The sequence below is a fragment of the Hetaerina americana genome, unplaced genomic scaffold, assembly GCF_022747635.1.
Source record: "Hetaerina americana unplaced genomic scaffold, ioHetAmer1.1.p SCAF_8, whole genome shotgun sequence".
Lineage (NCBI taxonomy): Eukaryota > Metazoa > Arthropoda > Insecta > Odonata > Calopterygidae > Hetaerina > Hetaerina americana.
The window spans coordinates 67,462,687-67,489,453 of record NW_027287427.1 but is presented as its reverse complement, the minus strand read 5'-3'; positions in this window follow the sequence as shown (position 1 = coordinate 67,489,453).

Sequence of the window (26,767 nt, the reverse complement as noted above, 5' to 3'; positions counted from 1 at the left end):
CTTCCCTTCCACTCCGCCCGACTCCTGGCCGTGTCCACCGATATAGCATCTGCGTCTGCGGCCCCCGGAATCCCACACCCAGTTCACGCCAAACCATTTTCCGGGCGTCTGAATAACCAATGCACTCCAGGTTCTTCCATGGGTTTGAAAGGAATCGAGGGGGAAGATATCCAATGCGGGCGGGATACGCAACAATCGTCCAACCGAAACCCGAGTGGGTTCTCCTCAGACAGAGATGATCAGTTTGTCCAGGAGTGTAGGTTTATTTTTTTTCTGGTCCGCTGCTCACTTCTCCCGATGTTCCGAGTTTCGCCCAGAGTGAGCATATTCCTTTCCACATTCTCCCTTGAAAATAGGTATTCACTGGGGAGAAGAAATCGTGATGGAATAATTCCTTCATTGAACGTTGCAGCCTTAGTTATTTATTTAACACCGAATTATTCCCGAAAAGAATTTGGTCAAATAACATTTAAAATCGCATCGCAATCGCAATTGTGCATTTATAAATTCTTTCTAATGTACGATAATGGGACTCAATCTCAGAAAGCCGCCTTCGAATCGCGATGCACTTCTTTATTTTGTTTTCTTTCACAGTATTGCTGCTTTACTGCTTTTCTCTAAGGTGCAAAACAATATTCTGCTCGTGTGCGTGCATTTGAAAATTCATTTCAACGCCATCATGTGATAGTTTATGATTGCCTTTCTATTCTGCTTTAACTAAGGCATGGGTTTTGACAGATCGAAAATAAGTTCACAGTTGGAGCTCATTTGCGAACTAAATTGCGAATGAGTCTTTCTTAGGTTCATTAAAATTTTTCAGTCTAAATGTGAAATAATTTCTAAATAATGATAAAGCAATTGAATTTTATATTCTGCTTGTTGTAGTATTCCTTACCGAGGCATCAGACATGCTTATTGTTCTCGTTTCTCGGTTAGAGTGGACTCATTTGCTGTTGACCTCTCTCTGCCCTCACTTGTGGTTCGTGTTTCCAGCCATTCTATTTTCTCATCGGGGCAATTGGTTACCGACTTAGAGGATATTTAAGTTGTACGCGCGCATAAATTAATAGCCTGCTTCATCTACATCCACAAAAACCCCGCAAGCCATCACAGGGCGTATTGTTGGGATTGTTAGGGCACCATTCATACGCCCTGCAGAAACATTAGTTCATGCATGAACTTGAATATTTGTAAGCTCATATACAACTATAGATCACATAGATGATTGTGTAAACAATATGTGAATAACTTTTGTGCTTGACAATTTCATTAAAATTTTTAAATAAGTTTAATTTAATTTTTTTTGGGGCTCTCAAGTTTGATTGTGTAATGGATGCAAATCGTATTGCGAGGGAAGAACGAATAATTGAATGTGTCGATGATGAAGTCTGCCTCTCTTATATTCTCTCAGTGGTTATATCTACCAATGTAATTTGTCACCATAATAATTCCCTCGGTGTTGCAAGAAAACTCAAGTACCCTGCACCTATATAAATGCCTTAATACCTGCCTCCTCTCTTTGTGAATCAAGGGGGTCACCTTTTGAATCCTCCAGCACACCCGTGAAGCCTAGTCTCTAATCGTGCTCTCTTCTTTTTAACAATCCTAGCAGGTTTTTTATGAGCTTTATCTAAATCCTTGATTAATTTTTTTACCGTGGAGCACCTGTTCCTTTATTTTTCATTACATTTCCCTGCTACTCGTCTAATGAAAACCAGCTTCTTTAAGGCTGATTCGCTTGTAATCCGCTTCCTCCCCTCAAATATAATCGTTCTCGCTCGCTGAAGACCCTGAAGGCGTTGCACATCCCATCCAATAAGTTGGATATAATACTCTATTCTCACGCACTCTCCCCGACCGAACGTCCACGCATCTTGTGGTCTTGACCATAGCTCGCATCCCCGAAAATTGTTTAACGTTCCCCTTTTCCGCGTTCAACGTGTAAATTCAACCTTCTCGTTAATCACGAATTTCCTCCCTGGCCCTCCTAACGAGTACCCCGCGTTATTACCGATTTAGCGGTAACGTGATCAGGTGTCACGGTTCGGGGGGGGCGTAGGGTGGGGGGTGGAGCGCTGCCGTTTCCGCAGCGACGAGTGGGAGGGATTCTGGAATTATACTCTTGGTTTTCTCCAGGGGAGGAGAAAGATGGGCGAGAGGAGGGAGGGGAGGCTGGGGGCACACAAAGTGTGATCAAAGTAAGGAGTCGAAGGAATCTGGGGCGGGAAGGCAGGAAGTGGCTTGCGCTTGTGTGCGTGTGGAAATCTTGGTGGTTTTTAATGGGGTCGGTAGGAGGGGATTTAGCGTGTGGAGCTGGAGTTATGGCGGTGAGTGAAGAGGGGTGGGGATTTCCATGAGGTGAATCTTTGTCCCTTAATTATATCTCCTTTATCCTCCCTCTCCCGTCCTCTTCTTCTTAGCACCTTTCTTTCTCCCCACCTCTCCCGTCTTTCTTCCTCCCCACCTCTCCCGTCTTTCTTCCTCCAGCCAACTTCTGTCCAGTCTTGTTTCTATTTCCTTCTACTGGCTCCTCCTTCTTTAATTGCCCATCCCCACACATTAAATCCCTCATTCTGCACGCCCATCCTCCTCCATCCATTCTTCACTCTCCGTCTCTCTCTCCCTCTATCTCCGTTTCTCCACCTCCCTTTCAGAAGAGGGCCGTTTCATTTGTGTACATCATCCCTTCCGCAGAAATATAACTTTAAACAAAATCACTCTCAGCGTTCTCTATGCGGTCGTGCGGAGATGTTTGCAGATCCGCCAGTGAGTTTTAAGATCTGTCGCCGCGAAATGGCACAGAGATGGTGTGCAAAGAGATATGAAGAGGGCTCTTTTCCCAGATTAGAAGCGATTACTTCATTCATCTTTATTTTATTTATTTATCTCCCGCTTGTGATCAAAACGCTAATTTTTTACTTTTATATTGCTATTTAAATAATTTTTGGCACTACTTATTTTATGAAATTGAATTGATGTATTTATGAAATAGATCAGATTTCATGTAATCTTGTGATCAATTACGCGAATAATTATAAAAATAAATGTAATTTACTCTGTAAAAGATGTACCAGAGAATGTTTTCCCAGGGAAGTTATATATTCTGATATGATCGACGCGTTTATTGCGTTCTTTCTCCATTAGCCATCCTAAATATTGGTCACATTTGTTTTCGATTTGACTCTCCTCTATGACCCTTACTTCATCATCCCTATATTTCAGTTCCTCTTCTCTGCTTGGTGAATTCTTAATTCATGGGTTTTAAACATTTAGAGGGTAATTTATATAGTCATTAAAGTTACACGATTAAAACGGGGTAGCAAAATTATTATGAATTTTTATTTGTAACGTCTGAATACAAAAGGAATGCAGCCTACACAACGTTTTGAAAAACATCAATAATTCAGTTTTCATTAAGGTACCTGGAAATATTCCAAACGCTCGGTTAAATTACTTGAATTGACTTTTTTAATGGTTGGGAAATTCTCATGTGAAGCGAACGAATTATACAATTAAATGCAATATTCTGTTACTTTATATCATGCAACAAATATGACTCAGCAAATTTAATTAATGTTCCCTTTCATCAGCCTAGTTGCTTCAAATTCATTCCTCATCGCTAAATATTACTGATAGGTAATTTTATTTTAAAATTGTTACCTTAATTTTCTTTCTGCACTCTTTGTTCCTGAGCTACTTCATAACACTTTTGTCGACTAACCAATGCTCCACTGATTATAGCACAAGTTGTCATTTTACAACTATTTCGAAGTTAACCTTAGCCAGGAAATTTTAAATTATCTCATGATTAGGTCGTTCAAAGTTTTTCGCTTAAAAAAATTGTTAAGATATTTCAAGATTAGTTTACTTCTAAAAAAAATCTAAATTATTCTATCTTTAGACAACCATTTTGACAAAAAATGAAAGTCTGAATGGTAGAGTATAAATAAATACGTACATAAAAGTGAAAATAAATCTGTCGCTATTGTCCAAAGCTCCTGTTTGCTCTAGATATTTATATTATTTATTTCACGGTAGAAAAAAACTTATGTTTGAATAGGATTTTTTTAAGAGTCACTTACAGAGTCGCTTAGATGCTCATTAAATGACCTCAGGCGCCTTAAATTGATTTGTCTGGAATCGAACGTTTACAAGGCAGGTTAAATATAGTCAAGTCGATAATCATCAAGTGCAGTGGGAATAAAAACCGTCTCATGTAGTCTTAAAATGAGGGATACCAATGATAATTACATGAGTGACAAAAACATGGTTACGCACTGTAGGATAAGAATAAGGGTTGCATGCGGAGAGTGGATTCCTAAGGGATTCGGAAGCAAAGGTTTTATATAAAGGAAAGGAGGAAGGACAGATTTGTTGGAGGAGAGGGCGGCTGAGTGAAATAAATTGAGTGGAGGAGGGTTTAGAGGAAGTGCGAGAAAAGGAAAAGAGGGGAAGTGAACGAGAGAGGAAGCACGGAAGGAGAGAGAGGAACAGTGGTGATACTATGGCGGGAGATATAGAACTTAGATGAGACCACTGAGGGGCGGGATGGTGGGAGAAGAGCGCCCACTTTTATACAGCTACTGGAAAGGCGGAAACAGAAAACTCCCTTGAAGTAGGAAATACTGATTACGCACAAATGTCCGGGGAAGGATATTAGAGTAAATAAAATCTATTTAGTGCGTTGGATTTGCCGTGAAACTACGCATGGTTCTATCGAATTTCGTTTTCACTACTACCTCCATTAATAAACTGGGTTTCATATTGACACACAACACTGAACCGATTGGGTAAGCATTTAGTCGTTGAAATTTCAATCCATTTGAATCAGAATCCTCGCATATGAGTATATCACGTTAGTTTGGATATGATACTTTCAGAAATAACATTTAAGTCATTCCAGTGGCCAGTATTTTATTTTTCAAGAGCATAATAAGCAGTTATATATTGGCTTAGGTTTGGTTCTTGCTGATCCTGACACTGCACACTACTCCGCTCCTAAGCCTTAACTAATATGACACAAAAATCCTTAAATTATACTTCATATAAAGATAACTCATTATTTACCTTTGTATATTTTCTACCACTCAAGATCCCATCCAAAATGTATATTCGTCCCCCCATCCTATACCTTGATCATCCTCTCATTGCCCCACTAACACCGTCATCAGCATCCCATCACCTCTCAGTATCTCCTGCATCCACTTGTCCTGTCTACTTCGAATTTCTTCCAAAGCCGTTTCACATATCCTACCCTACCTATGCCTTCATCTTCGGTTTTAATTTTGTTTGTATATCATTATTTTTGTAATATATTGTAAAATACGTTTCCTGAATATTGTGTTGGTGCGTGAATATGCTTGTCGACTGGAGGATAATCTTTCCTTACTCCTCGATAATTTAATTCTTGTGCTACCCCGGAAATTTAACTCGTCAATTATTCAAGAAAGTAGGACTATTCTGCGAAAGGGTGGTTGTACTTGTTAATTTTTCAGTCTTGGCACTTAAGCACTTCCAGTTATTATTGCGCCTAAGTGACTCATGATAGAGAAAATCTATATGTATTCGGTTCTTTTTGAGAACAGAATTGATATATTTTCACAGGTTACATATGCATAAAGTAAACGAGCAATTTTTGCTTCCAAATTGAGATTTATCTGTTGTAGCCCATATTATATCCGCCATAATATTAAACGATAGAATTTAGTGAGAGTGTGCAAATTTCGATTGTGCTGTGGCCCTCGCAGTTGCACTGGCGTCGGATGAGCCTCTGAAGTAAAATAACAGCGCATTCCTTCCTTTGGATACTTATTCTCTTTTAAACATAACTCTATGACACTTTAATACAAACTGAGAGGTAACCAAACGGAGCTTGATTAATATTTTTTCAGAATATCGTTTTATTATGCGAATGGCCCGTCGATCATTCGGGAATCTTGGGTACCAAATCAATCCAAGATTGTGTTGAGAGACCCAAAGACAACTTGAGTCAGTCATTCTGTGATAAATTAACTATCGAAAGAACCTTGGAATACTGAATACCTAGGTGTTACTTATCATTTAGACCAAAATGCAATAAACTGACTACTGTACGAGTGTACTCGTATTGTTGAGTATGATGAAAGTTCTCGTCGCTTTGAGGTACTTAAGCGAGTCTCAATCTAAAAAAATAGGTTTATCATTAGGAATAGCTTTCCTTTCCTTGCCTCTGCAAATGTTTGTTCTAAATTTCAATTTATAGGAGGCGAACGAGGAACTTAAAAAAAATTGGTGATTAGGAGTTTAATAGATTATAGGATGAGAAAAAAAATCTAGTTTAAATCAGCGAGGTAAGTCCGTCCTGGCGAAAGCTCGTACTTTGACATTTCACCGCAGTTACATTATTTAACGGCGATATTTTGTGCGAAGACATCTTGTTAAGAATTTAAGAATGTTTTCTAGGTCTGTTACAGCATGTTTTCCTTAACATTGAGAAGAAGATGCGGTAAATCCTGAAACGTCAGCGTTGCCTGTACGATTCTGCACTCGGTGAAATGTTTTCCACTGAATTCGTTCCCACACTCTCGCCCGCTTGCCCCTTCTGTATATTTCACCCTTCCCGTCATCTTCGCTCATCCCTGTGCCGCTCCTCAATCCCCTTCATCTCGTCCCCCCCCCCCTTTCCCACTTCCTCGCACCCCTCTGCCACGCCTCCCGTATTCCAGCCGCGGGGGCCTAAGGGAAGGGGGTGAGGAAGCGACACCCGCTGGACATCTTCCCAACCGCGCCAGGCCCCGCCCCCCCACTCCCATCTTTCCCATCGGATCCACCCGCTTCCTGTCTTTTGACTGTTCCACCTGCACGCTTATAGACCAAGAACCAGGAATACCTCTCCACGCACTTGTGTGGCATTATTTCAGTCCTCCCGCATATCATATAAGCATCTTTCGCTCTCTCTCTCTCCCTCGCTGGAACTCCCCCACTGTTCAGCTGCTTGTACTGAAAGGATGCAGAGGAGACTCAACGCGGGGCAGAAAAGGGGTATCCGAACGGGCCAGGAACGAGAGAGCGCCCTTTCACGCTTTTGTTTTATTTCTGACTGCGAACTGTTTGAAGAGGAGTGGGTGGTGGCGGTTTGGGCTTCGCCTGTTCGTCCAAAGGGGAAACTGCATCGCTTGGACTTCTTCTCGTGGACCTCATTGAGAGATGCTACTTTTTGTTCTATTCTTAGTGTTGCAGGAAGGAAGGAAGGGAATGGGAGTGGGGGTGGGTGTGCATTTCGGGTCGATGTTTCGAAACGGGAGAATGAGGCGCTCGGGCGGCTCGGGGAAAGTAGTGATTGATGTCCACTCGCCACAAAACGGTAAATAAATGTCTTGGCGGTTAAAAATAAAAAAGTCCGAAATTGCCAATTAGGAGTTATAAAGTTTCTGCCGCTTCGGGAGAGGATGTTTCCGGTACTCGTAATAATGGAACCCATCAAAGCATTAAAAGGGCTAATAGAAGCGTAGACTTTCTGGGGAATCAGCTTCTGTTTACCGAAGTCACCACTATTATTTGAAAATTGTCATAAAAGTGTAATTATCAGTGCAGAAGAGATATGCTGCTATGGGGTCTACTTAAAATAGTTCTAAAATGAATTTCATAACCATCTGTGTACATTCTTGAATATCCCAGGAGAACAAGGTTGTTCCTTCTATTACCATTACTTTTTATGTTCACAAACGGAGGGCGGAAAGAGGATGAGCGTAGATGAACGGCTTTTGAGATATGAGTATGGGGAAGAATGGAGTGAATAATTTGGAAGATAGAGGATTATAGAAACGATATTGTTTTTATCCATACTAAAAAGAAAGACTTGTACTTTTCCACAGGTTTTATTATATGGTACGAGTACCATATAATAACATCTGTGGAAAAGTACAATTCTTTCTTTTTAGTATGTATATTAAATACTTCCACGAATTGAAGCCTGAAACAATGGAAGATATTGTTTTTAATAAGTTTGGCGTAGGGAGGAAGTTTCCGGGGGATAGCCGGAAAAGGCAGGAGAATTGGGTGCAGAATGTATTGAAAGGTAAAATTTACTGTAGCTATCCACCTGAAGGTTGGTTTTATAGTTGAGGATGAAGTATACTTAATACTAAGTCCAACGGCGTGTGAAATTCACACATGAAGGTAGAAGCCTTGAGCAATGGAATATTAAAGGCCGCGATGCAATGGTGAATATTATGTAAGAAGTTAGTGGGATCTAAATGATAGGTTTTTAGACATCATGAAAGTGGGCTTATACGAAGAACTATAGGATGAAATAATGTAAGACAAAGAACAGGAAATTCGATGCGATATTTAGAGGATAATAAGCATTTGGGATCTTCCAAAACCTACCTTTAATGGGTAGACTAACTAAAATGAATGAAAATAATGGGAGTTATTACTCAATTCATGTTTCTCTCTCATTGATACGTCCATAACTTAATATACGCCTACATCCTTGTATATCAAAACACACTTTGTTTGATACAGAACCTATACCTATGTATAAATGTTTCGCATATCTAGATCTATGACCTCTTCATGTGAAAAACCCAAATATATGATGTGAATAAATACCGCCAATACCTACGTGTGATTTACAATGAAATGCGATCCTTAATGGCATGTTTATACAGACGCTGTCGTTGTACTCATTGACTAGCCTCCTTAATTGCAGAACAAAATTTTGTCTAGGGTAACAAGCCGATAGAAAAGTAAAATAGACAAATTCCAATCTCCATCGCCATTATCTCTTCATTAAGTTATATATTAGTTTGTTAAAAGGTGAAATGGAAGAGGAAGCTATTTAGCCCCTTTTAGACGTTTCAGTCGGTTGTGAAAAGACGTACGTGCAGGCGTCGCTGATTGTGGGCGTATAAGTTTTAGTCGAAGTAAAATAGGAAATAGAATATTAAACGTATCTAATCTCCAAACGACTATAAGTACCTTACATACCACTGTATGCACTCCATATAACACTGAACACTAGGAGTATGATGCCAACTATTATGGTTCTCAATGTAGCAATGAGGTATGTAGCCTTATTTAAGTTCAAGCAATGAAACATGTTTGTGGTGATATCAATTGAAGTAACGTCAACTTTTTAAGTTACGCTAGTTATAAAATAATATGTGCAACAATTCACTTGATCACTTGCAAAGATTATTATTTAAATTATCATAATTTTTGGGAAGAAGCCTTGTCAACTGAGTGGATTAACTCTAAAATCCCATTTTACCCAAAAAGATCGACTTCTCCCGGAAACTTTAGTCCCGGGGCGACGGTTTTGGAATGAGTTTTACTCAAAATATCTGTGGAAACGCGCAATATTTTGTGCGTAGGTTGCCTTCGAAGAAATCCAGGTGTTAATGTAACGAGAATTGCACTCTATTTGTGGGTCATTTAACCGAAACGTCAGTGTTCAATATTGGTTTCGGGTCGAGCATTTTTGGTAACCACTTACTATGCAGAAATATCTAAATAGCATAAAAACACGTGGACATAAATATTAATGCATTTTTCAAGTGAACAAATAGTGTTTTGCGTGAAGCGCATGGTTTAATGAAGAACTAAAAATTACAAATTATTTTCTGAGAATTCTACTTTAATTTATTTCGGTTGTGGGGAACGTTGGTGCTGTCCACATCACCTGTTGAAAAACACGGGCCAATGCAATTACATGACTGCTAAGTACATGGTAATTTATGACGTTTGGCCGATTTTTATATTTTCCTTATTAATTTTTTAGGTACCTCATCTAGCATGTTGAAAATGTATTATTTTGATATATTTGCCAGTGTATACCAGAATGAATTACAAAACTTGGTAGTGTACAGGTGTATAGTGTACACCTGTACATTAAACCGAGTTACATAAAAACTTAAAAATAATCGTGAAGTAAGATGCTATCGTAAAACCTAGTAGAATCATTCACATTCATGAAACGGAATATGCAGAGAAAATCTATTACACTTACATACTTCAAAACTAATTGGTGCTTGGTACATAATAAATACTAATAGACAAATAGAATTAGTTGCCATGATCTAATCGAAAGTTTAAAAAAATATTATTCACCCAAACCGAAGTGGCCCCCTATTTTTGCGTGATTGGGAAAGAAAATTCGTCAGGAAGGCTTGAAAAAACCTGTCATCGGAAACTTAGCCGGAGTCAAAATGATGTGTTATGTATGTTACCTAGATAAAAACTACTTTAAATTACCTACTAAATTTACATCTATTCTTAGGACCGAGTGGAAAGCGTAAGTAAAAATAATCAAATGTCCCCGAACTGTTTGTTCATTTTTTACATATAATCAGTGAAGATAGACATTTTAAAACCCTTTATGGTAAATATTTGTTGAAATTGTTGCGGTAACTCATCGAGTAGAAAAATGCAGAAGAGATCTTGGAAAAATGAGGGAACGCAGTTATTCAGAAGCCATTTATTTATATATAATTGTGTTACACAGTACTCCATTTCTGTATAGTGCGTGAACCAAAGTCGTCAGGGCGTTCGGATGTGTTCCTGAGAGTTCCTGGCTCAAATACCGAGTGTTAACTTTTGGTCAATGTATCAAAACTTCAAGAGGTGTGATATTTTGGTTTCTAACCTTGTAGGAAAACCTAATGGAGGGATTAGGAAAGAAAGTAAACCCCATGCCCAAAATGTGTGAAGCCTACACACCTTGAGATTCGGGCTCAGTTCTACCCTTACCAATCAAAACGAACCTTCGGATTAGTTTCAGTGAGTGAATAGGTGGACCACCCACATTACCTCGACTTAGTACCAGAAGTGATCCATACTGACTGGATTGTATCCTCAGAGAATCTATCATGGAGTAGAAGAAGAAATCGAAAAGGGAAGAATTCTCAGAAAGTTTTTAATCAGCCAAGTTGAGGTTTTATCCATTTTACAGTGAGATTCAGCCGGTTTTGTGCCTGTGATGATTAAACTATAATGGATGGTGGATGAAGTATAATCAAATTAAGCATTAAGGCACGTAAACAGCTCCTAGGGCGTCGACAAACATATTTTCGGCGCCCGGGGGGAATTAGTCTACGTTCACATATAATGTAATATGTGTGTAGAACACATTACTATTCTATTTACTCTGCAGCTCTCAATATGTGAAATAATAAAGCACTGCAGTTTTGCATCTTTGTCTACCAGTTGTTCGAGACGTTTTATCCTCTCACGGGAACAAATATCTGAATTCTGTCGGCCGGATGTACCCTAGACTACCGTGCAGGAATGAGACACATAGTGATAAACATTTTGTCTTAGCCACGACTCCAGAGAAATCAGCTGCTGAAATTATGTCGTGCCAGTAGGTACGCACAAATCCTACGCAATGAATACGGCACGGTCTCCTCCTCCTTCCCGTTTGTCCCCACTCTTCTCAAGAGTCTTAACTCACCCTAACCCCCTTCTCTCCTGCACGCACCCTTTCGGCACGCCTTACCCCTCGCGCCCCCAGAGAAGGACCCCGGACCCCCTCCCCACCGATCGTATCACCCACCGCCCACCCTCGCCCTCCCGTCCGCTCCCTTCCTTTCCTTCCCACCCACACACGCATTCCCACGCCCCCCCTTTCCTGCACCGGCACCCGTCCTCCCTGGAAGAGGCGGCTGCGTGCCCAGCCTCCTCTTCCAGTTCGTGTTTCTCCCTTTGGCATCGCCGCGCGGGAGGAGACGCCCTCGTTGCGCTCCCAAATCGGCCAGATTGGGCGAGGGGAGAGAAACGCAAGATAGGATTCCAATGCACATGCTATACTTGGGTGGATCGGTGTTCCTATTCCTTAATGGAGGTATTTCAGTATTTTCTTGGATGTCACCGGAAACGCGGTCCAGTTTTAAGTGTCCGACGACAATAACAACGTGGACAACCTAAATTGTGTGTGGACAAACTTCTTAGTGAATTACACGGTAAAACTCGATCAGTTAGCCATCGCTAATTAATTAATCGCTAGACCCTTTTTAAGACGGTTAAACTCTTACAAGGTACCTTTCAAGGCACCGCTAGGGCTTGTAGCAGGGAGTGATTCAACACCAGGCATGTAACTTAAAAATAAGTTTTTCTTAATTGGAAGTTACCAGTAAATAAGTAAAATAATTCGAGTAATGGAGGTAATGTTAACTACAGGTATATGTATGTATACACAGCTGTATACACATGGGAGACGAGCTGCTGGTAATAAGAGGATCAATAAAATTACGGTCAAATGAAGAAATGACAATAGGCTACTTAGAATTAAAAGATAAAATGTTTTTAATATATTTTAAATCGGTCAGTTTCACAATATTTGGTTAATTTTACTTTCATTATCTCTGTCACGGTAGTAAAATAGGGCTAATAATACATTTTAAACTATCACCGCAGAAAAGACCTTCAAATTTAGGCATGGGATAAAAGCTGTAATTTAACCTTCACTCCCAAGTGAGTGATTCCCAAAATAGTTCCTTTAATAGCCGAGGTTTTCAGCTAAGTTTATCATAATAGAATTTTGCACATCTAGCTCCTTTGCGCTGCACACAATTTAATTTTGCCATCAAACCAACTTCATTACAATTCCATGTACCAGCAGCATTTTCTGAGGGGATCGAGATGATGCGGGGCTAACTTACTGGCTTCCCACCCTGAGGGCCCGGGTTCAAATCCCGGCGGTGTTGAATATTTTTCAGAGGTATCTCGATCCCTACTTGAGGTGCTTTGTGGAGGGCACTTTGAGTGAGTACGCCTTCCGTCGGATGGGACGTTAAGCTGAGGACCCTTTGGCGCCTTTCGTAAAGAGTAGGCTAATGCCGACGCCGGGTTTCTCTCCACCCTTCATCCTTTCCTGTCCATCCCCTATGGCGCAAATGATCTCAGCTGTCGGTCGCCTCCCCTAAATACTACTACTGCTACTAGCATTTTCTGAATGAGGCTTAGCAGGTGAAATGTAACATTGTTCTTTAACCTTTCCACCACATTTCCCCAATACTTCTAAGAAAACATTTTGCTAGCTTGCCCACACATTCCCCGTTTTCCTTCACCCAGGAGAGATCGTAAGAAAGAAAGAGTAAGGCCTAAGAATTTAGTCGAGTCTAAACGTTTAATTTCGGTATTTTTTATTCAGTAGTCGTTCGGGAGCGAACTACTCTTTTTCCAAAAATTCATCATTACACACTATGGATGTCTCTGTAAATTACCGCGTCCTCAGTAAAGAAGCGTATATTACTCTTAACTACGGAGGTAATATCGTTAACCTTAAAAAAAGGAATAAAATAGATCCGATGAAACTTCCTTGGGGAACGTCTCATATGAATTCTACAACATTAGGGCTAACACCATCTATGACTGCTCTTTGAACGCGACCATTCATAAATTTTCAAATTCCGCCTAGAACATTTAGATGCCCGTTAAACTTTTTTGTCTAGAAGAACCGCGTCAACTGTATCATTATTTTTGGTTTAAAGTGAAAATCAGCTTTCATCTGCTGTCAAATATTTTTATGTCCTCCCTAATCGCTTACTTTCTGCATTAAATATCGACGATTCCTACTAACCATGCTCAGCAATTTTACTTTTTTCTTGGGTGAGCTGGTAATCAGGCAGTAAAGACTTGTGCTTCACATTCTTTAGAATGGAATGGGCTCTCAATGTTTTCAACAACTGTGTACGGAGTACATGTCAACTGATAGGAGACGCATATGAGAAGTCGTTACCAGCGCAATATCGACCCGTCATCGAGTAGATCTCGTGAGATTAGATCTCAAGTAAGCTTTTAGCTGGAGTGCTGTTTCATAGTTAGTGAATTATCAAGTTCTTGCGCTGTTGCCCTTGAAATCCATGTCGCCGGATTGGTACATTTGGCACAATTTCACTGATATATTTCACGGTTTAGGGTTTTACCTTTATAAATGCGTTTTATATTTTTAATTGATGTAATTCTCCATAGTTTAAATAACTTTTTAACATCCCACATCCGTTAATTTCCCATTCGCATTTTCAGACTTTGAATTTTCCGGCTGCCATTTTTACCTGGAAATCATAGCTAAGACGAAACTGCGACCTCAAAATAAAAGTGTATGCTTTTATTTATTAAAAAAAACAACATAGCCATTAACGCTATTCTTCACTCATTCTCCCTATTCTATTCTCAATCATTCTCCCTATTCTCATAATGATTCCTACACGCAAATTGTAGGAATCATTATGAGAAATATTAACCATTGACCCTAGGCTGTGATATTTAACAAAACAATTTAGTTCGTTTTTAACACCTAGGAACCTCAAATAGGTTTGGCATGTACTGTGTATCACCTGAATCATTTGCTAGTTGATTTCCTGAGGGCTTAATTTAGCGTGCTTCTCTGATAGGTATTTTATTTTTTTTAAATTGTATGCACGATAAACATAAATTGTAGCTCGTATTTTATATTATTTTTATATATCTGTCATGAAATATAAATTAACAGTTAACATTAACAGCAGTTTACCTGGAAACCACTTTAGTGTTATCTTTTCATTTTTAATTAAGTTTGTTATTTCCTACGATGGGTTATATAAAGGAAAGCCAAATTTTCTACGAGATCTTGGTTTGAACGTTTGTGTTTTGATATTTCTAACATATCTTACCTCTAAACAGATCAAGGGCATCTGCTATTAGTTGTTGATAATCAATTGCACAAACCGTACCTAACAATTTATATAATTTAACAAGCGATAAATACTTCGCTAATACTTAAGTCAATGTAACGGGCAAAAATTGTGATTTATGGCATAATTTGCAAAGCTTTTATTCGTTGTCTGTAACTTTCGTAGCTCTTTGACAATTCAAAATTATTTTACCACCCGATTTCCTGTTAAAAATCTCATTCCCACCTATATTGCGAGACATCTCGCGGTACCAACTTGCAACAAATTCTCCGTATTGCCAAACATTCCCGAATCAAATACCCTCGCAGGAATCAACGAGCTACCATCCCAAAACCACCCCGCACATAGACACTCCTTCCTTCCCCTCAACCCCCTGCTTTCTCCACCTCATAACACTTCTTTCCAAGCCCTCATTAAATTAATTTGACGAGGCTCTCCCATCTCCCGATCCTCGAAATGTTGGGGATGGAGGGAGTAGCGTCGCTCTCTCGAGGCCCGACGGAATGCCAGGTGTTCTTCTTGGCTAGAGTCACCTCTCTCCCTTGCGATGTTGCTATGGCGACCCCTTTGGCAGTTCCGCAGCGTGAATTCCCTCTTCCCTCTCGTGTTGTCCCCGGATTCGCGTCGAGAAAAAAAAAGTGGAAGAAGAGTTGGGGGTTGGGGGGCGAGAAAGAAAAAAGTGGACCCCGTTCGTTTTTTCCCCCCGTGTATCTGCGTCGGCTCTAAGAAACCCTGGGTCGAAAATCTCCCGCTAAACGATGCCTCGCGTCGCAATTAAAATGTTTACGCGTTGCGTGAAAAATGTAAACGGGCGATTTGAGCGGGAGAATTAGGAATGCGTGATGGATGCGGAGCGTAAAGAGACGCTTTATTTTTGGAGTTGATGCGGATGTGTCCGAATTTATGGGCAAGAAATTCCTCAAATGCGAATCAAGAGAACGACTGTCAAATCGATTGAACTTCTGAGTGTACATTTATTACAGAACTAATATTATTACCTGGTTGCCTACCGATTTGATTTAAGAGTTGGATGGGTCCAACGAAACTACTTCTTCATATCGTTGTTGCTAGAGGGGCCAACATACTACACTAAAAGTCTTAGCAGCCTGCGGGTACTATGGACCAGTTTCCTGTTCTACGTTCTCTTCTATATCTTGTCGGTCCCTCCAAAGAGGATACATTGTAAAATAATGTCGAATAATAAATTGTGGGGACGTTATTCTATTTCATTGAATATTTTAAGTCTGTTACGCGGTTTGAATCATCTTAAGATTTATATTCCTGTTAAATTTACGGCATAGATAAAACTGAGAACCTGCATTATTCATTAATAAAATGTGGAGCGAGTAATATATATGTTTGAGTAATTTTCAACGCCCTATTATTTTTGGCATTTTTATATAAATTTTCACTATCTCATATATGTTAAGGATTAGCTAAATATACCTATTGATATTATTGGACGATCATTCTTTTCTTTCACCTAATTTATCCAACTCTTCCTATATTTCAACCATACGAGAATGTACCATTCTCGAACATATTTCAACTTTCCTGCATAGTGATAGTTCAACTCTGTTATATTCAAACTGTATTGCGCAATATGTAATTCATTCGATATTACCATCTAGTTTCTTAATCAAGCTATGCTGCAGTATTAGAAATATTTTCATATTTCAAAAGATTTGATGAAGTGCTTGGAACGGAAAATAGGGTGTAATGATTTGAAAAGGATTCACGATTGGTTTTACAGAAATTTCAACCCTCCTTCTTAATCATTTAATACCCTGATAAATAAAATAAATAACTGAGGATATGACATATTATTTGACGAATCCAGTAATTTAGCTAATCCAATGTTCTGTGGATATTTATAATATTGTTAAACGAAAAGCCGACTCGTGTTACACCAATAATTTCATTGACTAAATGAAAATGCATCAAAACTCATGGGGCTAAAATTTTAAATTTTATACTCTGACTGGTAGAAGACATACTTCGATAAGATGATGATTTTAAACATCTCATGGGTAGCTTGAAAATATTAAGATTGAATGAGGTCGTTTCATCGAGCATTATGCAATTATTGAGTTCCATTTACGTTATTCCACTTTGTGTACTCTCGAGAGGTCATCGCTTCTGGTGCAGAATCCTTCTCGCCACGTAATTCAAAAGGTTTTCCGAAATTACGTGCGCTTCGTCAGGTTGTTTGGACACTTTCACAAACTTCACACGTGACTCGCACTAATAATCTATGCGCGTTCACGTTTTTTTCTGATACCCTTGGTAAAAAATATCTGTGTCATCTTTTTTTATCGGCTGAAGTAGTCGTAAGAATCCTTGCGCACCCGAATAAGCAGTTCCAAATCGTCGTGCCAATCTCATTTATTTCCTCATTCCATTTATTGCCGCGTTATATTTAGAGTCTCGATTTTTTTTATACGTGCTCCGTTCCAAACGGACCATTCACTCTCCTGTGGATATGTATCATTTAAAGGTTGCACTACGCGCTTCCAGCACGTCCCATCTAACTTCCTCAAAAGGAGAGTAGGGGCCGCGGAGGGCTTCCTCAAGGGGCGGGGCCTCCAGATGTTACACCAGTGCGTGTCAAGGGCGAATTAAAAGAACCCCATGGCATCGAAACTTCTTCGCGCGTATACCCACTACTGGTGTACAGCGGAACACTCGCCCCACCAGTTTTGAATATAAAGTTAGGGCGGGGTTACTCACACGAGCAATTACTGGTCGAGCAATTAATGATTAGAAATAAACTCGTTTTAACTCACTTTGGAGTGTAAAGCATCATTCTTTTAGGTTAAAAGAGAAACTAATCATCAAGATAGCTTTTTCCATGCATATCTCTCTACTTACCGTTAATTCCAAATAGGTTTTCTCCGCGAGAAAATTCAATTGACATAACTATAGGCTTATTCTACTATTATAAGTTACGTGCCTCGTTTGAAGTATTCATTGCACAGTATAACCATGATGGTTTTACTCTTGGTTGTTATTTAAAAAAATAAAATCACATCTGTGTGCATCAATTAATGTTATTGTCATGTTGAAGAGCCTGATGCTCATACCTAATCATATTCTTCAGATGAAATGGATATTGGAACAAGTGTACATAACTTAGAAAATTGTTACCAGATGTTTATTATTTACATGATGCAAAAAAAAAGTTTCCCGCGGGCGGTTTCTCGTTCAAAGTATCGCGTCAATGTTGCCAGAGTTAATGTTTTCCCTTGACTTGCCATTGCGGTAGTAATTAAAGAACCAGATGAGGACTCAAAAGAAAGAAACATAACTGTAATCATTCGTAATTGTAGTTGACTTCGGTATGAAGCTTTGGCAATACCTTAGGGTGCGTTTGTCGAACGATGCGAACCAATTTCGTCATCGAGATTCGCATGAGGTATAAATCTTTTCCCGGTGATACTTTCCCACCGCCATATCGGCCATTAATGCAACATTCCGGATCGGTTCTAATCCTTTATTTGGATCATAAATGCGGCGATAAGTAGTTTCCATTTTTATTCATTTTTGAAGAGCGCACGAAGCGTTACGCCCGGCCGGGAAATCCATTTTGTCTCCGCGGTTATTCTCGCAAATTGTAAAGCATTAGTACCCGCGCGGATGCCGCATAAACGGGACGCGACCGAAGTGATAGGGTTGGATATTAATAATGGGCCGGTCCAATAAGGGTTAGTGGCGGAGGGAATGCGTGCGCTCCGCGGCATCGAGAGGGGCCGACAGGCGCGGGCGAGCGGGTGGGAGGGCGCTATTGAGTGAGTGGCGTGGGGATGGGATGAGGGTTTAAGGGGTTTTTAAGGGTTCGGGAGTGTGCGGGAGAAGGGAGAGGGAGAGTCCCCTGTATAAAGCATCCTGGGATGGAGAGTTGCCTCCGATGGCAAATGGGATAAGCCTTGTGCCTGTGTGTATTTTGTGGTCTCTCTCTCTCTCTCTCCCACCCTTTCCCTCCGACCGCCCTCTCCAAGCCCGGCATCCCTTCTCCCGACTCCCAAACCCTTGTCCGGATCACTCCCCTCCCGGCCCACCCCTCGGACTCCTTTCCCCACACTCCCTCTCTCTCGCCTATCACATTCCCCTACCGAACCTGGAGGGCCTAAGAATGCAGAATGGATTGGGGGGAGGATTCCCACCCCCCCCTTCGCTCTTATAAATAAAGGAGGTAAAAAAAAGGGTGGGGTGGGTTAGGCTATGAGGATACCCTGGGATGCCCAGGGTGGGGCCGGAAGGGATGTCAGGGGTCTCCTCCTTCCCCCCCTTTCAACCTTCCGTCCCCTCACACCCACTCGCACGCAGGAGAGAACATCGCTAGCGGTCGGACGTAGAGAAATGAGTACGATGTCCCGTAAAAATAACTTCCAGAAGAGGGTTTAGGGAATAAGCAAAATAAAATAAAATCGATACGGTCTGGAAAGGAACGCGTAAAGTTTTATTCCCCCCCTTCCCACCGGCACCACCCCCGCTCCACCGTCCTCTCCCACAGCATCGCAAAATGGAGGCATCTGCAAAGGGATAATAACAGTAATTTCTCCCTCAGGTATAAGGAAACTTTACCTCTCTCCCTTACCCGTACTCCCCTCTTTCCTTCCCTGGTTTCCTGAATGCGCACACAACTCGGTCGCCTTCTCCTCCCACGCAGTAGCCCTGAACATTCGAGCGCTCCTTCATCCCTCACAAGATATCCCTCCCGTCTCACCCTCCCACCACTATTTTTCCTCCCCCTCTATCATTTCTCTCCCTCAATCCCCCTCCCCCAACCCCCCCACCCCTCTCCTCCCAGGCGTACTTAACCCACACCTACAGAACACCTTTATCTACTGCTTCCCTCAGCCCTACCATATCTCCCACACCCTTTTTCTCAACTCTCCCACCACTCTTCCACCTTCCTTTTTCTGTTCCTTTTCCCTTGTATATATCTCCCCGAATTCCCTCCCTCCCTCTTGAAAACCCACCACCGAATTCCCCTTTTTTGGTATTCCCGACCCATTGCCCATTGGCAAGCCGAAGAAAATGGATGACGCCATTTCCTCCCATCGCTGGATTTCGGATTCTGAAATTTCTCGGAGTAAACACGAGTTCTTATAGATTCCTGAATAAATTCATGCGCGCCCTTTTACATTGTTGAGTACCCGAGGGCGTAGGTACGCGCGGTCATGTGCCTACGCACCGAGGAAAAAAAATTGTTTATTTTTATAAAATATGTATATATACCCATAGGTACACACACTTTGCTCCCGCGGTTACATGCGTGAATTTATGCCCTCGTGTTTCTCTTATTTTTTTCTGTAACGCGGACATCTGTATGCGTGCGCTCATTCAAGGAGCTCGGACGAAATTGAGAGACACTATGAATTTTCTGAACTACTTGACGCACAAGTGGAGTGTTCCACGCCCTTCGTCTTAAATAATATTTAGTCATCCAACCATTAATGGTTATCGTGTAAAATTTTGGTGATATTATCGGGTACGATCGTTCTCTGTAGTACCTCTTTATTACCTGACATTTTTCAAGATTATGCTCTAAACTAACTGCAGTCTGCTGAAATGGCTCATTGGCTCACCACTTTGCTTCAGCCATGATGGTGAAATATGCAGTTATCATTTGCTTCTTATTATAATTTTAGACATACTCCGGATTGTCAGCTATCGTGCGCATTCTACGTTTTTTTTCGAGTTGTATGTTTGCTTTAATTCATTTCTTGATGGATACATTTTTTTATTTCCCTTGTAATATTTGTTTGTGTTCCCTTCCATGGCTTCCCGTACACGGGTTATTTTATTGTGTTAAGTGACCTTTCAAATGATTGATCGAATGATCAGTTCGGTTTCCGAAATGGGAGAGGCTCGCGTGATGACATACTAGAAGTCATGAGACGACCATAGAATGCAGTCAGGAGGTTTGTTTCGTATATTTCGTGAAGGGATTCGATAGACTAAAATATATGACTCGTACTTATACAGAAGATACGAGTAGATTGGAGTGACAGGCGATTAATTCTCAACCTGTACATATCTCAGACTGCTCAAGTGCGTGTGAAGGTTGGGAAGCCAGGATGGGCAGTGTTAGGAGGTGAGGTAGACAGTGGTATTCTCTATCACCCGCGTATTTCAAAGTATACGTTAATAAAAGAGTCATGGGGAGAACTACAGATAGGAATCAATGTCCCTTCTATTAAATTCAGTATTTCTTCAGTGATCAATGGTTTCCTGTTCACAGGTTTCCTTCAGCCTACGTATGATTTCCTTCGGCTACTGATAAGCCAGTCTTTATTTCCTGCCATCTGTCATCAATTGATCCTGTTTTTCCCCATTTTATCATTTCCCTTTTCAATTTTCCTGAGAATCGAACCTTGGATGTTTCCCTCAATTTTTCTAAGTTCCGTTGATTCTTCTTTGGTGTCTTGAATTTCAGATGGCACTTAACTAGTCCTAAATTGTGTTCACTTTTCATGGTGCGCTCACTCAGTTTGAAACAAATAAATATTCAGGGAAAATTGGACGCGAACTGACCGTTTGTGCATTTTTTGCTATCCACTTTCGAGTTGCAAACGGTGGTGTTCGTCGGCGTGTTTAAAAAAAGTGTCTCAGTCTTTTCCATATTTTACGTTGAATGATGTTGATGTATAATAATGATGTAAGTTGTATTGCTGTTGTGCAATGTGTAGTGTTGTAATGATGTATGATGATGTAAGTTGATGTAACAATAGAAGGCTCAGAACCGAGCCCTGAATGGGATCTGCTTGGAATGTAACCAGTTCACTTTCTTAGTTACTCTTATTTCCTTCCAATAATTGAACTGTGCATTTTCTATTGCTCCGATACCAGTTATTCCTTTTAAAAGGCCATCCTGAGAATCCCCAAAATTTCAGTTTGATATTTTATCCTTGGTCACAAACTGTCGAAAGATATTTCGAGTGAAACTCCACTAGCTTTTTGTTTTAGCCGATCATGTTGGAACCTACCATAATTCGAATTTGCACTCTGTTCGATTTTCCCTTTCCTAAAACGAATTCCTCACGTAGGACGATTCTGTTCTCCCATGCAAAGTTCAGTTTATGTGGATAAGTCAAGCCACCCAGATCTTTCCCATATTTGGTTACATTGAAATGGGACTTAAGTGACATGCTAATATAGCTCTTCCGCCCATTTTTGGAATGCAAATCACGGCTATCCTTTCTAAGGTGTTGGGGAAATGACTAACTTTAGCTTACTGACGTAACTTAATCGCTAAGTGCTGCTGGATGCACGCTCTTGAGTTGCCCAGTGACCAACTGTCCCCTCGTTTCCTTGATCTACGGTAGCACCGCTGGCGGGAGCCCGTCGGCCGGATGGAACTTTAGAGTGACGTACGGCCTGGAAAATTCCCTTGACTGTGTTTCTTTTATCAAGTCAATGTACCTACCAATCGACAATGCATTCATGGTAATGAGATCTTTCCGATTGACGAAAAACAAGGTAACAGTGCTGTTGGTAAAAACATTGTATCTTATGCATAAAATATTCAAATCTGATAATAGAGGTAACAGTTCCATTAAACCATGAAGTGCAGCGAATGCCTCCGCTTGATTTATTGTTGTACATTTGTGGAATCGTGTATGTACTGGAGTTATCCCACTTTGGGATAACCACTTCGCCTTGCCTCGGCGTTGAGTCTTTATAGGTGTATAGTCTATTTCTTGATTTGCACCTGGCAGGTACATGGAATACAAAACCACATTCGTATTAAGGAGCTGTCCCACCACTCATTGTTCCTTTTAAATACCAGGGTTACTAAGGACTGGGGATATGTTTAAACCCAAAAAATCCATGATAGATATCCTGCCTCCTTTTCGAGGTCCTTTTGTCGAAGGCGGGACAGAATGATATTACCCTTGGTTTTGAGCTTTACTAGTTAATTGTGTTGATTGATTCACTACGTCTATCCTAATACATAGCTATTGGTGTTTGAGAGAGATGATGGGTTTCTCAGAGCTAATGCTGAAATCCAGTTAATATTTTCCTCGAGAGATTTGGAGCTATTCTTTGTCTGAATGTTGAAAAAATAAAAATTCGTAAGCTCCACTGATTTTCATTTAAAGCGACCGGTTTCGTCGAACTGTGGACATCATCAAGTGATGTTGACTGCACGCCGAACCTATCGTTTTACATAAAAATCAGTGGAACATACAAAGTGTTATTTTTTCGCAAATCATCATTAACTTCCATACAGTTGAGCCGAATACCATCGCATTCTTTGTCTGGTACGATTCCGCAGCAAAGTCTCACTGCTGTATATGGACCAGTAACTATGTGAATTATATCAAGGTAGTGAATGAAAGATTAATTTTTGGAGTAGGAATTCGTACCTAACTAAATGGGTACAATAATGTTGCATTAACGGAATTATTCTCTAGAGTATAATTTGTAATACTATATTTAACAAGAAATCATCCCGGCAAAACAAAGAAATACTATCAACAAAAATGGATTTAATGCGTTAATAAAGAAAATATCAAAATTTTATAGTGTTTTCATTTTTATAATTTCCGCGATATCTCAAAATTAATTGTATGCCTTAACTTAAATTACTTTTGCGGACCATCGTCAATGATCGTGGTCAACCAAGTGGCATTTATAATCATTGATATTTTTATACTTTTACTTTGGATGGGGTTTTTTTAAGCCTCAAACAGTCACATATACAGAGTTCCCAAAGAGGAAAATGCATGCTTTTTAATAATAAACTTACTCGGCATCAATCATTATATTAATAATTCTAACTTTGGATAGAAATTATCACCATAGAAGTGCACACCATACTTTTATGTTTAATTTCTTCGACTGTGGAAGTGGAAATACGATGTTCGATGTCCGCAGTATTGTGCGAAGTGTATAGGAGAGTTAATATATGTTTCGTATTTTCGCACGCATTCCTTTTACGAGCTTAAGCGTGGAAAGTGGCATGTTTTTTTCCAGTTTATTTAGCACGGTGGCGGAGTGGTGGCGATTCGGGACCCGAGGCAATCGATTAATGGCAGCTACATCAGCATTGGCCAGCTTCCATGCGACGACATAAAAGATCCGTTTTGTGTACAGCTCCCGTGCTTTCTATTTGTCGGGTTGGCCGGGAGGGGAAAAAAGAGCGCTCGCTCCCTCAGACGTGCCACTTAAAGTGTCCCCAAGAGGGGCATTGGCCTTCCACATTCGCCTCGCTCCGTGACCTCAAAATTAAATAACCTATAGCCATTCCATCAGACATGTTCCTTTAATGCGTCTTGTCTTATAACGCTTGGCTTGCCTCTTTGGAAGTCGTAAATACCTTGTGGATCAAAAGTTGAAATTTTGAGTAGCCGCTTTTGCGACAGGAAAGAATGCAGTCGTAATTGGCTTAGTGCTAGCTACGGACAGTTGGGTAATAATATTTTCTAATTATAGGCTGTATTTCTAAAAGCCAGGAGGTTTACGGATATAATTTGATTCTTGTATGAATATTAATCTCAATAAAATTTGCATACATTTTTACTAAATTAGTTTCCCATACACCATACTGATAACTTCTGTTAACCACAATTCTGTTTCTATAATCTTGGCAAATTTACTGAGATTGATTACTTACCTACGGTCAGTCATTAATAACTAGTTTTTCCCCCCATAAGAGTAGGTTTTGGAATGGAAATCATGAGAAAATTTCTCCGTAGAAATTATGTCATTATTTCTCCCAAAAGATATAATGTTGTAACATGCCCAATTAATTTTACTTGTAGCCAAGTTTAGTGCACTTATTTGAAAAGCTACACGACTATTTCATCTGAAATGATATTCAATTATAGCATCAATGATGGATGCAGACATGCTTAATATAGTTGAAATTGACATAGGTTTTAGAAGCCCTATAGTTTTAAATATAGTATAGTGTTGTCTTAGAAGTCTAGTTCATTAATTACGAGGGTCATCCGGAAAGTAGTACCCGTTCGTGAAATAAAGTCACAAAAGTAAATATTAACAAACATAAAAAATTTTATTTGAAAGAGGATACTTTAAACTACTTCTCAACATAATCTCCAAGCAAATTAAGGCATTTGTCATAACGTGTGACAAGTTTCTGTATTCCTGCTGCATAGTCCTTCGCCGCCAGCTCATTGAGATACGCGAGGGACCCATCTTGCACAAATTTTTGCATAATGCAGATGGTGTTTAACAATTTCATGAACAATTGTTCGAGAAACATTGGGAAAATGCTCACAGATGTCATCAATTGTGACGCGCCGATCGTTCCTCACGAATTCGTCAACTGAGCTCACCAGTTGGTCTGTAATGACAGACGGTCTCCCCGAACGCTCATCGTCGTGTGTGTTCCCCCTCCCCATGTTGAAGTTGCGACACCACCGCCGAACAGACGACTCGTCCATTACATTGTCTCCATACACCTCCTTTAATTGGCGATGAATATCACATGGGCGAACGTTTCTTGCATTGAGGAATTTAATCACTGCCCTCACTTCACAACTGGCGGCGTTCTCAATTTTTTTAAACATTGTAAACAATCACAGAAACAACACAGGCAATGCTAGCGTCACGCAACTTGGCTCAGAGAAGGCAGACAAGCCACTGAAGCTATCTGACCTCGTCCAGCGGCTACTCGCGTCGTCAGCACTTCATGCGGCACGAACGGGTACTACTTTCCGGATGACCCTCGTACTTCACTAATACCTTTCGTATTCACTGGTGTGACTAGGAATTTGTCTAAAACCCACAAATTCAAATGAACACTCGAAAACAAAAAGAAGTCCTTTTTCCCTAGTAGTCACCTTCTCAATTGAGGTACACTTATATTGTTTATCGACTTTTCGAGATATATCACTTAATGCCCTTTCTCATCGAACGAATTTTTGCTATAAATTCAAATAAAATATTCCTCTAAAATTTATTAATCATTTCAAAAATTCATATAAATTTTCATGCACTCACTTTGATTTTTTGTTTCACCGGTTTTCGTTTTTCTTTAGGTTCAATATTTTTCTCCATATTTTTTTAGATTCCTAAGATTTTTAAATTTTACATATATTTTTACCAAACAATTGGTCAGGTTACACGGTATAACGCCATGAAGAATTGGATTTTGTCTTCCCAAGCAGTTATTTATCAATTTACGTATCATGTACAAAATTCCTTCAGCTGTCGGTGAACGTGGAACTATATAATTTTGAGAGCGTTCTATGATGTTGAAACTTGAGGTTAATGACACTTAAATACCCGTTATATTTTGCTTGCCGGGCGTCTGCTAGCGGTGTTCCCTGTGCTTACCCGTGCGATCCAGCTTTTCCCCGTTGCAGAATTTCTGAGAGCGGAACCGCTTGAGCCTACTAGAACACCCTTGCCCGGGGTGGAACTAAAAAACTTCTGGTTAGCATGGGAGCGTGTTGCTCACCTTGTTACCATTACGTGTTGAGGCATTGGCAAATCCGATGGACAGGGGCCCATGGCCCCTCTTTTGTATAACATTTTTTAATTTTAATAAATAGTTTTTTAGGCGTCCGAAGCTAATTTTGAATGAGTACCTTATCCTAAGCATAAAATTATCTGCTACGGGGAGTGTTGCGGTCTCAAAATGAGTACCTTTAGTTTCATTTTTTACATGATCTCCGCATTACTTTTTAGGAAAAAATGTTAAAAAATTATTTAGATCATATATGAAAATGTCCTTCCAGTGCTCCAGTTAAGGCTTTTCTACATCCTGCTACTGTGTCGAAGACGGTGTTTTCATAAGAGTCGGGTTGCATCGCATAGGCCGGGACTTCGTGAAACAAACTACGAACCACATTGGCCCCCCTCGGAGGTGGCGGAGAGGGAGAGAATATCGAGACGCACGCCCAAACCCCCTCCCCCCCCCGACCCCAATGACCTCACTCCCTCCCCACTAACCTCTCTCGCACCCGGTTTGAATGATGTGCGGCGGCTTGCGGTCGGAGGGATATTGTGACTGCGAGCGGATGGAAGGGATTGAGGAGGGAGAGGTGAAGGGCTGAGGTGGGTCGTCCCGGCGCGGAAAAAAATGTGTGAACAGGGGTGCGGAAGAAGGGAAAGGGTGTTGGGGAGGGGAGAGG